This window comes from Trachemys scripta, chromosome 1, assembly GCF_013100865.1.
Source record: "Trachemys scripta elegans isolate TJP31775 chromosome 1, CAS_Tse_1.0, whole genome shotgun sequence".
In the NCBI taxonomy this organism is placed as follows: Eukaryota; Metazoa; Chordata; order Testudines; family Emydidae; genus Trachemys; species Trachemys scripta.
Window position 1 is genome coordinate 344,319,000 of NC_048298.1, and position 11,876 is coordinate 344,330,875.

The window sequence follows — 11,876 nt, forward strand, 5'->3', positions numbered from 1 at the left end:
TGAAAAGGATTTGGGGTCACTGGGGACAACTAACTCATTGTGAGCTCCCAGTGTGATGCTGTGGCCAAAAGGGCTGTTGTGGTCCTTGGATGAATAAACAGGGAAGTGGTGAGTGGGGGCAGGGGAAAGATTTCACCATTGGTGAAACGTCCTAGGGTCCACATTTCAAAAAGATGTTGAAAAATTGGAGAGGGTACAGAAAAAAAGCTAAAAAATGATTGGATGATAGAGAAAATGGCACACAGAGAATGAAACTTAAAGAGCTTCATCTATTTATCTTATCAAAAAGATGATCAAGCGAAGATGTTCATGGGGAGAAAATCATGGGCAATATCTTATCTTAAATTGTAATAACGGGCTCTGTAATCTAGCCAAGAATGGCAGAGCAAGGCCCAATGGCTGGAAGCTGAAGCCAGACAAATTCCAGTTGGAAATAAGGGCCCAATGTTTAGCACTGTGGTTGACTAACTGTTGGGACAAACTGCGAAGGGAAGTGGTGGGTTAACCAAATCCTCATGGCAGATCCAGACTGGATGCTTACCTGGAAGATCTGCTTGAAGGCTTGTCTACACTTAAAATGCTACAGCTGCTCTACCATAGCGCTTCAGTGTAGACACTACTTACACTGATGGCAGGGGTTCTCCCAGCAGCATAGGTAATCCACCTCCCTTCCATCTCATTGTCTACACCCAGGTTAGGTGAATACAGTGACATCACTCAGGGATGTGCATTTTTTTTTTTTTTTTTGCTGGGGTACTGTGTCCAGTTTGGGTCATCAATGTATAGGAAGGATGTAGAGAAACTGGAAATGATCCAGAGGCGAGTGACAAAGATGATCCAAGGGGTGAAATACAAGCCAGACGAGCAAGCTGAAGGAAATGGATATGATTAATTTAGAAAAGAGGAGGACATGACAGCAGTCTTCAGATACAGGCAAAGCTGCTACTATAAAAAAAAATGGAGAAAAGTTGTTCTTTTTGGCCACAGCGGGCAGGACAGTAGTCAATGGGTTCAAACTACAGCACAGCAGATTTAGATGAAATCTCAGGAAAAACTTCCTAACTTTAAGAACTGGAAGACAATGGAACCGATTTCAGAGTAACAGCCGTGTTAGTCTGTATCTGCAAAAAGAAGAACAGGAGTACTTGTGGCACCTTAGAGACTAACAAATTTATTAGAGCATAAGCTTTCGTGGACTATGCATCCGAAGAAGTGGGCTGTAGTCCACGAAAGCTTATGCTCTAATAAATTTGTTAGTCTCTAAAGTGCCACAATGGAACCGATGCCTCAGGAGGTCGTGGAAGCTAACGGAAGCTGGATAGCCATCTGTCTGGGATGGTTTAGACACAACAAATCCTGCATCTTAGCAGACTAGCTGACCCTTGCAGTTCCTTCTCATCCCGTGGCTCTATAATTCTATGATGTAAAACCCATAGGCGGCGAGTTATATGGGCCTGTGGTGCCCAAGCTCCACCAATATTCATGAAGATGGGCCCAGCTCCACCAATGTTTGGGCTCCGGGCCCCAGGCCCCATGCTTTGGGGGGCCACACGCCATGGATCGGCAACATGGGGCGCTCTCACTGCTGGGGCAGCTCCCCCCGTTCCCAGAGTCACTGCGTGCTGCAGAGAGGCCCCATCGCCACCCCGGCTCCCAACCCATTGGCCGGGAACCCCAGGGAGCTGCAGGGGGCAGGGCCAGAGCTGCCTGGCCACGCCTTCACAGCAGGGATGGGGAGGGAGCTGCAGGCAGAGAGAGCCCCAGGAGTCTGTCCCTGTCAGAGACACACACACACAGCCAGGGGGTTGTGGGGACAGACACACACACAGACACAGCCGGGGGGTTGTGGGGACAGACAGATGGAGCCGTGGGCAGGGAAAGGAGCAGCGATGGGCACTCCAGGGCTGGCATAAAATACACAGTACAGAGGGGGCTTCCTCAGGGGGCTATAGCAACATTCCCCCCACCCCCTGCAGAGCAGACCTGGGCTGCGGCTGCTCTGTCCATCACTACCCCCGCCCCACAGAGACCCACACAACCCTCAGCCCCCCTGAGAGACTGCCAATGGCCCTTGTGCCCCTGTCACCCCTCTCCAGAGAGCCTCCCCTTTGTGACAGACAATACCCCTCTCCCACTGCCTCCCCTGCTCCAGAGCTCCCTACAATCTCCCCCTTTGCCTCCCCCCAGCCCAATGGCCGGGGGGGCTCCCAGTCTATTGGCCAGCGCGGCCAATGGGAGCTGCACCTGAGGCAGGGCGCCTGCTTGCAGATGCAGACCTGCCTGGCCGTGCCTCCACAGCACGGGGAGGGGGAGCCACAGGTGAGCAAGCCCCAGTCACCATGATCCCAGGCACAGCAATTCTCTGGGTATTTAATTTCACCGAGGCAAGTAATTCAATCTACTCTTCCTTTCCAGACAGTTTGTGGCTTTTCCTGTAAGAAAACTGGCAATTTCTTTGCAAAGAAGTCCATTTATAGAAGTTTCATTTGAGAAGTACATTTTCTGGTTATTCATAAGCTCATTTATATTGTTAACTCAGTTTCATAGGCAATTTCAAAAGTCACTTGAATTGTACCTGCCTTTTTTCCATTGGTCCAAAAACACATGGAAGATGTGCAGATTTTTATTTCTGTGGGCCAAAGCACCCTGTGTATAAATGTAGATGTTGGAGCTAGAAAAGCTCTGCAAGGGTAAGGGTCCCTTCAGGAAATTGTCCTCAAGTCATGAAGACTGGGTCAACCCTGCAGTGACTCTGCCTCTACCCTTCTTCTCTGTCTGCTCCCTCTACCAGCCCCTTTGGTCTCCCTAGGATTGCCCCTCCCATTACTCCCTCTGGGTCTTCTTTCTCTGGAGCTTCTCATGAAGTAAAGTCTGTCATTACAGGTTCCTATCTCTGTAATGTATTTCATTTTGATGTATTTATTAAGTGTTAATTAATGCACTATGGGAGTCCCCTTCAGCCCTCTGTATAAATTGATCAACTTCTTTCCATATGTTTTGCCCATAGGGTTTTCTTCAGCCCTCGGTCAGCCAGCAATAACCCCTGTGCCTTTGCAATGGGGTGAGGAAAGGGGACCATGGGTTCCCTAGTTATGTGATTTGCAAGAAGTGCTATCATTACTCAGGGTACCAAATGTATTTAAATGATACAAGTGCCTTGTAAAATCCCAAAGCAAGCTCATTTTCATTTCTCTTATAATCTCATATGCAGTATACACACATTTTTCATTAATTATATGAGTTGAAATTATAATTATTAATTATTATTATCTATGTTACAGGGTTTTTTTCAGTGTGGTAAAATGTGTGCTATTTTATAGGTTGAATGATTGAATGACATAATACCCCCCGCCCCCAATGTCTGTCACTAAATCTGGTAATTTTGTCAAGTGTTCATCGCACAACATGGTGGTGCCTACCCCTGCCTTGTGCTTCAGGGGGTCACGGGGTCCAGGGTAGCCTGGGGAGTTAGCGGGGGGCCTGGCGCTGGCATCAGCGAGTGACCTGGGCTCAGCCCACTCTGCTCCACCCCGCCAGCTCCCGGCATTGCTCAGGGGTGGGGGCTTCGTGGAAGAGGTGGAGTGGGGGTGGGGTGGGAAGAGGTGGGGCGGAGCAGGGTTGCTCGCTGCTATCGGTACCAGGCATCCCACTAACCCCCTAGGCCACCCTGGACCCTGCGTCCCTCTGAAGCGCGGGGCCCCCCTATGGATGGGAAGGATCCACTTGGGCACCACCAAAAATTATACAAACCTGCCGCCCATGGACTAAAACCCTAGTGTATACTAGGTCTTAGTCACACACAAGTCTTGGGGCTCAATACAGGGATAAATGAATGAAATTCAGTGGCCTATGTGGTGTTCTGTCCCATTGAGTGGCTCTGAGGCCACTTAAAGAGAGAGATTATGAGTCTGCTTAACAGACACGTGGCTTTTAGTTCATGCAGTAGAGGCTGATGTGCTAAGCTCCAGAAGTCCCAGGTTTGATCCCGCCCACCAACAATTGGGGTCTGTTGGTTTTACAAGTGGGGGCTCATCTGAGATTTCAACTGGAAAGTATCTGAAGCCAAGGACACACTTCCTCAGCTAGGGGAGATATGTAACCCACAAACCTCCTGAGTGTGGTGTTCTGTCCCATCTAGTGGCACTGAGACTACTTAGAGAGAGAAATTATGAGTCTGCTCTACAGCCTTAGCTAACAGGCATGTGGCTTTTAGCTCATGCAGTGGAGGCTGATGTACTAAGCTCCAGAGGTCCCAGGTTCAATCCCGCCCCCCGACGAGCGGGGTCGGTTGGTATTACACAGGAATTAAGACTGGATAACCTAATAGTCCCTTTTGGCCTTAAACCCTATGAATCTATTGATAGAGAAAGTAGATCTGGCATTTATATTTACTGTATCTCAAAACACAAAAAAAAGGGACCATTCAATTACACTGAAAGTTTGAACATATAACATTGAGAAAAGAAAATTGTTTCCATAATACATATTGGGCTGTGGAACTCCTTGCCCCAGACATTATTAGAGCAAAGAGCTTAGCTGATTGGGATGCATAAATGGATTGGCCGTTGTAGGCAGTGCTGGCAGGAACACCATTAGTTAAGGCTGTCTGACACCTTCAATTAGGAGACCTCATTATCAGTTGCTTATAGGTTTGCCAAACTGTTTGGACTGAAATTTCCCAAACTGGGTGTCTGCTTCCAGCTGAATTGTTTTTTTAAAGTTTCAGGCATGACAGATCAGCTGACTTCTCGAATGAAGCCAGGAAAAATGATGTCTTGCCCATGCTGAAAAATTATTATAATTGTTCCTGTGAGGAGCCCTAGCACCTCCAGGCTTTACAACTGGTAAAATCAGGTAACAGACCTTCCCGCCCCCCCTTAACAGCCAGAGCCCTGAAAAGTAAGAGGGGGAAATGACAGTCTCTGTGCATTAACAACTGGCTCCTGAGGTCTTTACTCAGTTCTTATTCCAAGGGGAATGTCATAACTATAAAGGGAAGGGTAACAGCCCTCCTATGTATAGTACTATAAAATCCCTCCTGGCCAGAGACTCCAAAATCCTTTTACCTGTAAAGGATTAAGAAGCTCAGGTAACCTGGCTGACATCTGACCCAAAGGACCAATAAGGGGACAAGATACTTTCAAATCTTGGTGGGAGGAAGGCTTTTGTTTGTGCTCTTTGTTTTTTGGGGGTTGTTCACTCTTAGGACTGAGAGGGACCAGACTCTCCAAATCTTTCTGAACAAGTCTCTCATATTTCCAACTTGTAGGTAAACAGCCAGGCAAGGCGTGTTAGTTTTTATCTTTGTTTTCTCAACTTGTAAATGTACCTTTTGCTAGACTGTTCATCTCTGTTTGCTGTAACTTTGAACCTAAGGCTAGAGGGGATTCCTCTGAGCTCTTTAAGTTTGATTACCCTGTAAAGTTAGTTTCCATCCTGATTTTACAGAGATGATTTTTACCTTTTTCTTTAATTAAAAGCCTTCTTTTTAAGAACCTGATTGATTTTTCCTTGTTTTTAAGATCCAAGGGGGTTGGATCTTGATCCACCAGGGAATTGGTGAAGAGTCTCTCAAGGCTACCCAGGGAAGGGAATTAACATTTTGGGAGTGGTGGCAGCGGACCAGATCTAAGCTGGTAGTTAAGCTTAGAAGTTTTCATGCAGGCCCCCACATTTGTACCCTAAAGTTCAAAGTGGGGAAGCAGCCTTGACAGGGAACTTTCCCTCAATGGGGCCTGAGCAAAGTACAGGCCATGGCCTCAGAATTTGTCTTTGTATTGTCCATCTACTAACACCTTTAATCCTGAAGGAGGACTGAAATGCAGCCACCTCATGGCCATCAGCAAGGGGGGAGGGGGCACAGCAAAGAGGAACATTTTGGCCCACGATACTGGAACAAACTCATCCTCTGTGGCAAGAGCCCTGGGATATTTAATGGCTGTGCAGAGCAGCAAGGACCACAGACTTACTCTCTATCCCATCATGCCCACGTTACACTGGGTTTGTCGAGCAGGTGAGCTCCTCAGCAAGAGATGGATACCTGTGAATCCTGAGATGGAAGCATCTTCCCTGGGAATCCCCCTCAGGTAGCCGTGTCCCACACCTCTCACCCCATCTGCAGCAGCATCCCATGCCAAGAGCCGACACAAGGGTGTGCACCGTTTACAATATAGCTCTGTGTAATCCCAGTGGGGTTCGCTCAGCCTCTAGGGGAGAAGCAGCATCTGAATGTAAACAGGCTGGTGACAAGCTTGTCTGCGCTTCTGTGTTTTTTATCCAGCTTTAACAGTAAACAGTAATTAATGACCTTCCCAAAGGGAGATGAGAACTCTTGGGTCCTCCGCTAAGTCAGAGGGGAATTGGCTGCTCTTTGAATTTGTGTATATTTAAAAATTATAGTAGATTAGGAAGAAAACTAGGGATAATGACTAGATCTCCTTAGGGCCTAATACCCTGTAAATGCCAAGGATAGCTCGGTAGATAGTAGACAGACAGATCTGGAGAAAGATGGTTGAGGGGAGACACAAACACTTTCTGCAGGCTCACGGGGCTGTCAGTAATGGATCAGAGATTAGTAATTTTCATCAATAACTATCACCATACTGTGCAGTACCTTTCATTGAAGGGTCTTCAAAACCCCTAGTAAAGGAAAGTCACTATGAACATATCCCCATTATACAGGTAGTTAAACTGAGGCACAGTATTGGCCTCTCCCCATTGACCCTGGTGCCTGTCATTTTCAGGGCCTTGGTTTCCCATCGATCCTTCCTTTTGGTACTGGGAAAGAGCCAATCAAAAATCCTCAGTAAGTTTTAGTAAAGGGCCAACAGTCCCCTTACATTCCCACAGGCTGATATCTGCCACTGAAGTATGTTCGCGCCAGCACATCCGGGCCCCACATTAACAACATTTGCATTTACCAACATCATTAATAAAAGAACATTTAACATATTTAACATCCCATGCCCACTTCCTTATATTAAACATGATTCTATTAATTAAAGCACCACATAGAATCAATAACATAATCATCTCTAAGTTTAACAGGCAGTACAGCCCTAGTAGTTCTCTGGGACCTTCTTAAGATTGGTGGTTCGTGACCCATATTTTTTATTCCCCTGTCACCCAGTAACACCAGGTCAATTTAAGGGATCTGGACATTTTCATCAGGGTTTGGGTTTGCCCCATTGGTTTCAGTCTACTCAAGACATGCTGCTCTATGCCTCCTATTTCCCCTGGTTGGATTAAAAGTCCAGCGTTTTAGCTGGTCCCTATGTACTACTCTCTCAGGATCTCCTTGTTCAGGTAGAATAGTTTAAACCAGCAGTTTGGGATTGTTGAGAAAGACCACAATGTGGGGATTTGACTGCCACGTGTCCTGTATTTTATTACGTAGCTGGCATCTGTGGTTAAGAACTGTTACGTGGTTACCAGGTCTGGTGAGAGCTGCACTCGTCATGCAATCATAAGCTCTTTTCCTACTTTGGGCTGTGTCTTTAGTTGTACTGAGAGAAACTTCACCGACTCTCTTGTGCCTGTCCTGGACACCTTTGAGCCAGTCATCAAAATTGGTCAAATCGTCCTTACAAAAGACTTCTTGATGCTTCTCTGGCAGCCCCCTTAAGATAGCCACCTGTGGAGGAACCAGCCCCTTGAACGCTGCTTGAACTGGAACTAGCAACAGAGGGTCCTGTGGCACCTTTGAGACTAACAGAAGTACTGGGAGCATAAGCTTTCGTGGGTAAGAACCTAACTTCTTCAGATGCAAGTAATGGAAATCTCCAGAGGCAGGTATAAATCAGTGTGGAGATAACGAGGTTAGTTCAATCAGGGAGGGTGAGGTGCTCTGCTAGCAGTTGAGGTGTGAACACCAAGGAAGGAGAAACTGCTTCTGTAGTTGGATAGCCATTCACAGTCTTTGTTTAATCCTGATCTGATGGTGTCAAATTTGCAAATGACCTGGAGCTCAGCAGTTTCTCTTTGGAGTCTGGTCCCGAAGTTTTTTTGCTGTAAGATGGCTACCTTTACATCTGCTATTGTGTGGCCAGGGAGGTTGAAGTGTTCTCCTACAGGTTTTTGTATATTGCCATTCCTGATATCTGACTTGTGTCCATTTATCCTCTTGCATAGTGACTGTCCAGTTTGACCAATGTACATAGCAGAGGGGCATTGCTGGCACATGATGGCATATATAACATTGGTGGACATGCAGGTGAATGAGCCGGTGATGTTGTAGCTGATCTGGTTAGGTCCTGTGATGGTGTTGCTGGTGTAGATATGTGGGCAGAGTTGGCATCGAGGTTTGTTGCATGGGTTGGTTCCTGAGTTAGAGTTGTTATGGTGCGGTGCGTGGTTGCTGGTGAGAATATGCTTAAAGTGGGTTGTCTGTGGGCGAGCACTGGCCTGCCTCCCAAGGTCTGTGAAAGTGAGGGATCATTGTCCAGGATGGGTTGTAGTTCACTGATGATGCATTGGAGAGGTTTAAGCTGAGGACTGTAGGTGATGGCCAGTGGAGTTCTGTTGGTTTCTTTTTTGGGCCTGTTTTGTAGCAGGAGATTTCTGGGTACACGTCTGGCTCTGTTGATTTGTTTCTTTATTTCCTTATGTGGGTATCGTAGTTTTGAGAATGCTAGGTGAAGATCTTGTAGGTGTTGGTCTCTGTCTGAGGGGTTGGAGCAGATGCGGTTGTACCTCAGTGCTTGGCTGTAGACGATGGATCATGTGGTGTGTCCAGGGTGGAAGCTGGAGGCATGAAGGTAGGCATAGCGGTCGGTGGGTTTTCGGTATAGGGTGGTGTTAACGTGGCCATCGCTTATTTGTACTATGGTGTCTAGGAAGTGGACCTTCTGTGTAGATGGATCCAGGCTGAGGTTGATGGTGGGGTGGAAGCTGTTGAAATCATGGTGGAATTCTTCCAGGGTCTCCTTCCCATGGGTCCAGATGATGAAGATGTCATCAATATAGAGTAGGTAGAGAAGGGGCGTGAGTGGATGAGAGCTGAGGAAGCGTTGTTCCAGGTCAGCCATAAAAATGTTGGCATATTGTGGGGCCATGTGGGTGCCCATAGTGGTGCCACTGCTCTGGAGGTATTGTGACAGATCCAGACCAGTGGGGTACAGGAGTCTGGTAGAGGTCAAATATACTGGTCACTGGATGAGTAGTTTTCTGTTCCCTGAGTGACCAGAGCAGGGGCTGCACTAGAGTAATCAGGAACCTGCTAGAACCAGTTAAGGCAGGCAGGCTAATCAGGTCACCTGGGTTTTAAAAGGAGGTCACTTCAGTTTGTGGTGTGAGTGTGAGGAGCTGGGAGCAAGAGGCACAAGGAGCTGAAAGTGAGAGGGTGTGCTGCTGGAGGACTGAGGAGCACAAGTGTTATCAGACACCAGGAGGAAGGTCCTGTGGTGAGAATAAGGAAGGCGTTTGGAGGAGGCCATGGGGAAGTAGCCCAGGGAGTTGTAGCTGTCATGCAGCTGTTACAGGAGGCACTATAGACAGCTGCAGTCCACAGGGCCCTGGGCTGGAACCTGGAGTAGAGGGTGGGCCCAGGTTCCCCCCAAACCTCCCAATTGACCTGGACAGTGGGTTCTTCCGGAGGGGAAGGTCTTTGGGCTGTTCCCCAACCCACATGGTGAATCTCTGAGGCAAGAAAATCCGCCAATAGGCGCAGGACCCACCAAGATAGAGAAGGAATTTTGTCACAGTATATATTGTCACCAAATTTGAAATAATTGTGCGTGAGGATAAAGTCACAGAGCTCAGCAACAAGTTGTGCTCTGTCATCATCAGGGATACTGTTCCTGACAGCTTGTATTCCATCTGTGTGTGGGATGTTTGTGTAGAGAGCCTCTACATCCATGGTGGCTAGGATGGTGTTTTCTGGGAGGTCACCAATGCATTGTCATTTTCTCAGGAAATCAGTGGTGTCATGGAGATAGCTGGGAGTGCTGGTGGCGTAGGGTCTGAGTAGGGAGTCCACATATCCAGACAGTCCTTCAGTGAAAGTGCCAATGCCCAAGATGATGGGGCATCCAGGATTTCCAGGTTTGTGGATCTTGTGTAGTAGATAGAATAACCCCGGTCGGGGCTCTAAGGGTATGTTGATTTGTTCCTGTGTTAGTGTAGGGAGTGTCCTGAGTAGATGGTGCAGTTTCTTAGTGTATTCCTCAGTGGGATCAGAGAATCGCCGGCTCATTCACCTGCATGACCACTAATGTTATATATGCCATCATATGCCAGCAATGCCCCTCTGCTATGTACATTGGCCAAACTGGACAGTCACTACGCAAGAGGATAAATGGACACAAGTCAGATATTAGGAATGGCAATATACAAAAACCTGTAGGAGAACACTTCAACCTCCCTGGCCACACAATCGCAGATGTAAAGGTAGCCATCTTACAGCAAAAAAACTTCGGGACCAGACTCCAAAGAGAAACTGCTGAGCTCCAGTTCATTTGCAAATTTGACACCATCAGCTCAGGATTAAACAAAGACTGTGAATGGCTATCCAACTACAGAAGCAGTTGCTCCTTTCCTGGTGTTCATACCTCAACTGCTAGCAGAGCACCTCACCCTGATTGAACTAACCTTGTTATCTCCATATTGATTTATACCTGCCTCTGGAAATTTCCATTACTTGCATCTGAAGAAGTGAGGTTCTTACCCACGAAAGCTTATGCTCCCAATATTTCTGTTATTCTTAAAGGTGTCACAGGACCCTCTGTTGCTTTTTACAGATTCAGACTACCACCGCTACCCCTCTGATACTTGAACTGGAACTGGCAGTCTCCCACAACAGCTTTCTGGAGGTAACTTGTCCTCATCTTTCCCCCCTTGTCACCCACAGCTCATTTCCATTCTCTTCAAATGTTACCTTCACCTGAGGAACCACCTCCTCTGGCCAGTGTACCTCTGCAGTTCACTTCTGAGGATGTAACTCCACAGCCTTCGCACCTGAGTTTAGAAGACTCACTTTTACCCTTTCATGGCATTATTCAGTATGTTGGCTGGCTGGAGTCCATTAGGTAGACTTACCCCAGATGTAGACTCTACAAGTGCTCAATATACACACAGCAGAGTTCATCAAGGATCTTCCCTCTCTAGGAAGTAATAACGGTCTTCTTGTTCCAGTCCAACATTGTCCACTTTAACATTTCAAATCTGCCCCGTGGGACCCAAGGAATGACTCTGCCTCTCTGCTTGAGTCAGTCCTCTACCTCTGCCTATGACACTGAACCCCATATTCTTCATAGAGATTTTATAATATGATTACAGCATAATTAGGATGTATTTTATACAAGAAGGGTCATGTTAGATCATTGGAAAGGTTATGATTTACTGGATGTGATTATCCTATTTGTATGCATGTATGAGATTTGTATCTGAAGTTAGGAATATTAACTCTATCTGTATTACAAATGTGTTTACGGCTGGGTAATACCCACTAGACACAATGCTTTCATTCTGAAAAGCTGGTGGGGAAGGGCCAGTAGATAAAACAATAGGCCTTAGAAGAAACTTATCTCCCACCTGGGGAGCCTTCCTGGGGATGCTGCAGTCACCGTCTGAGTAATGGCTGCTGTGACACTAAGGGGACATGTGACCAGGTCACCTGGTGCTGTCTCCATCTTGGGATCTCAGTATTTTTCCACTGACTGGTGTTGGAATCAAGCTTTGAAACTTTTGCATATAGCAAGTTTTTGCTATATGCAAAAGATTTTTAAGGAAGGGGATTGACATCATTGAGAGTCTTCACTGACTTCCTACCCAAAGACTCCTGGAAACACCTGAGGAACAAAGAATGAACTGGGGGAGTGTGGGACGCAGGCTAAAGGGATGATTAGCCTGTGAACAGAACATCTGGGGATTCCAAGCAG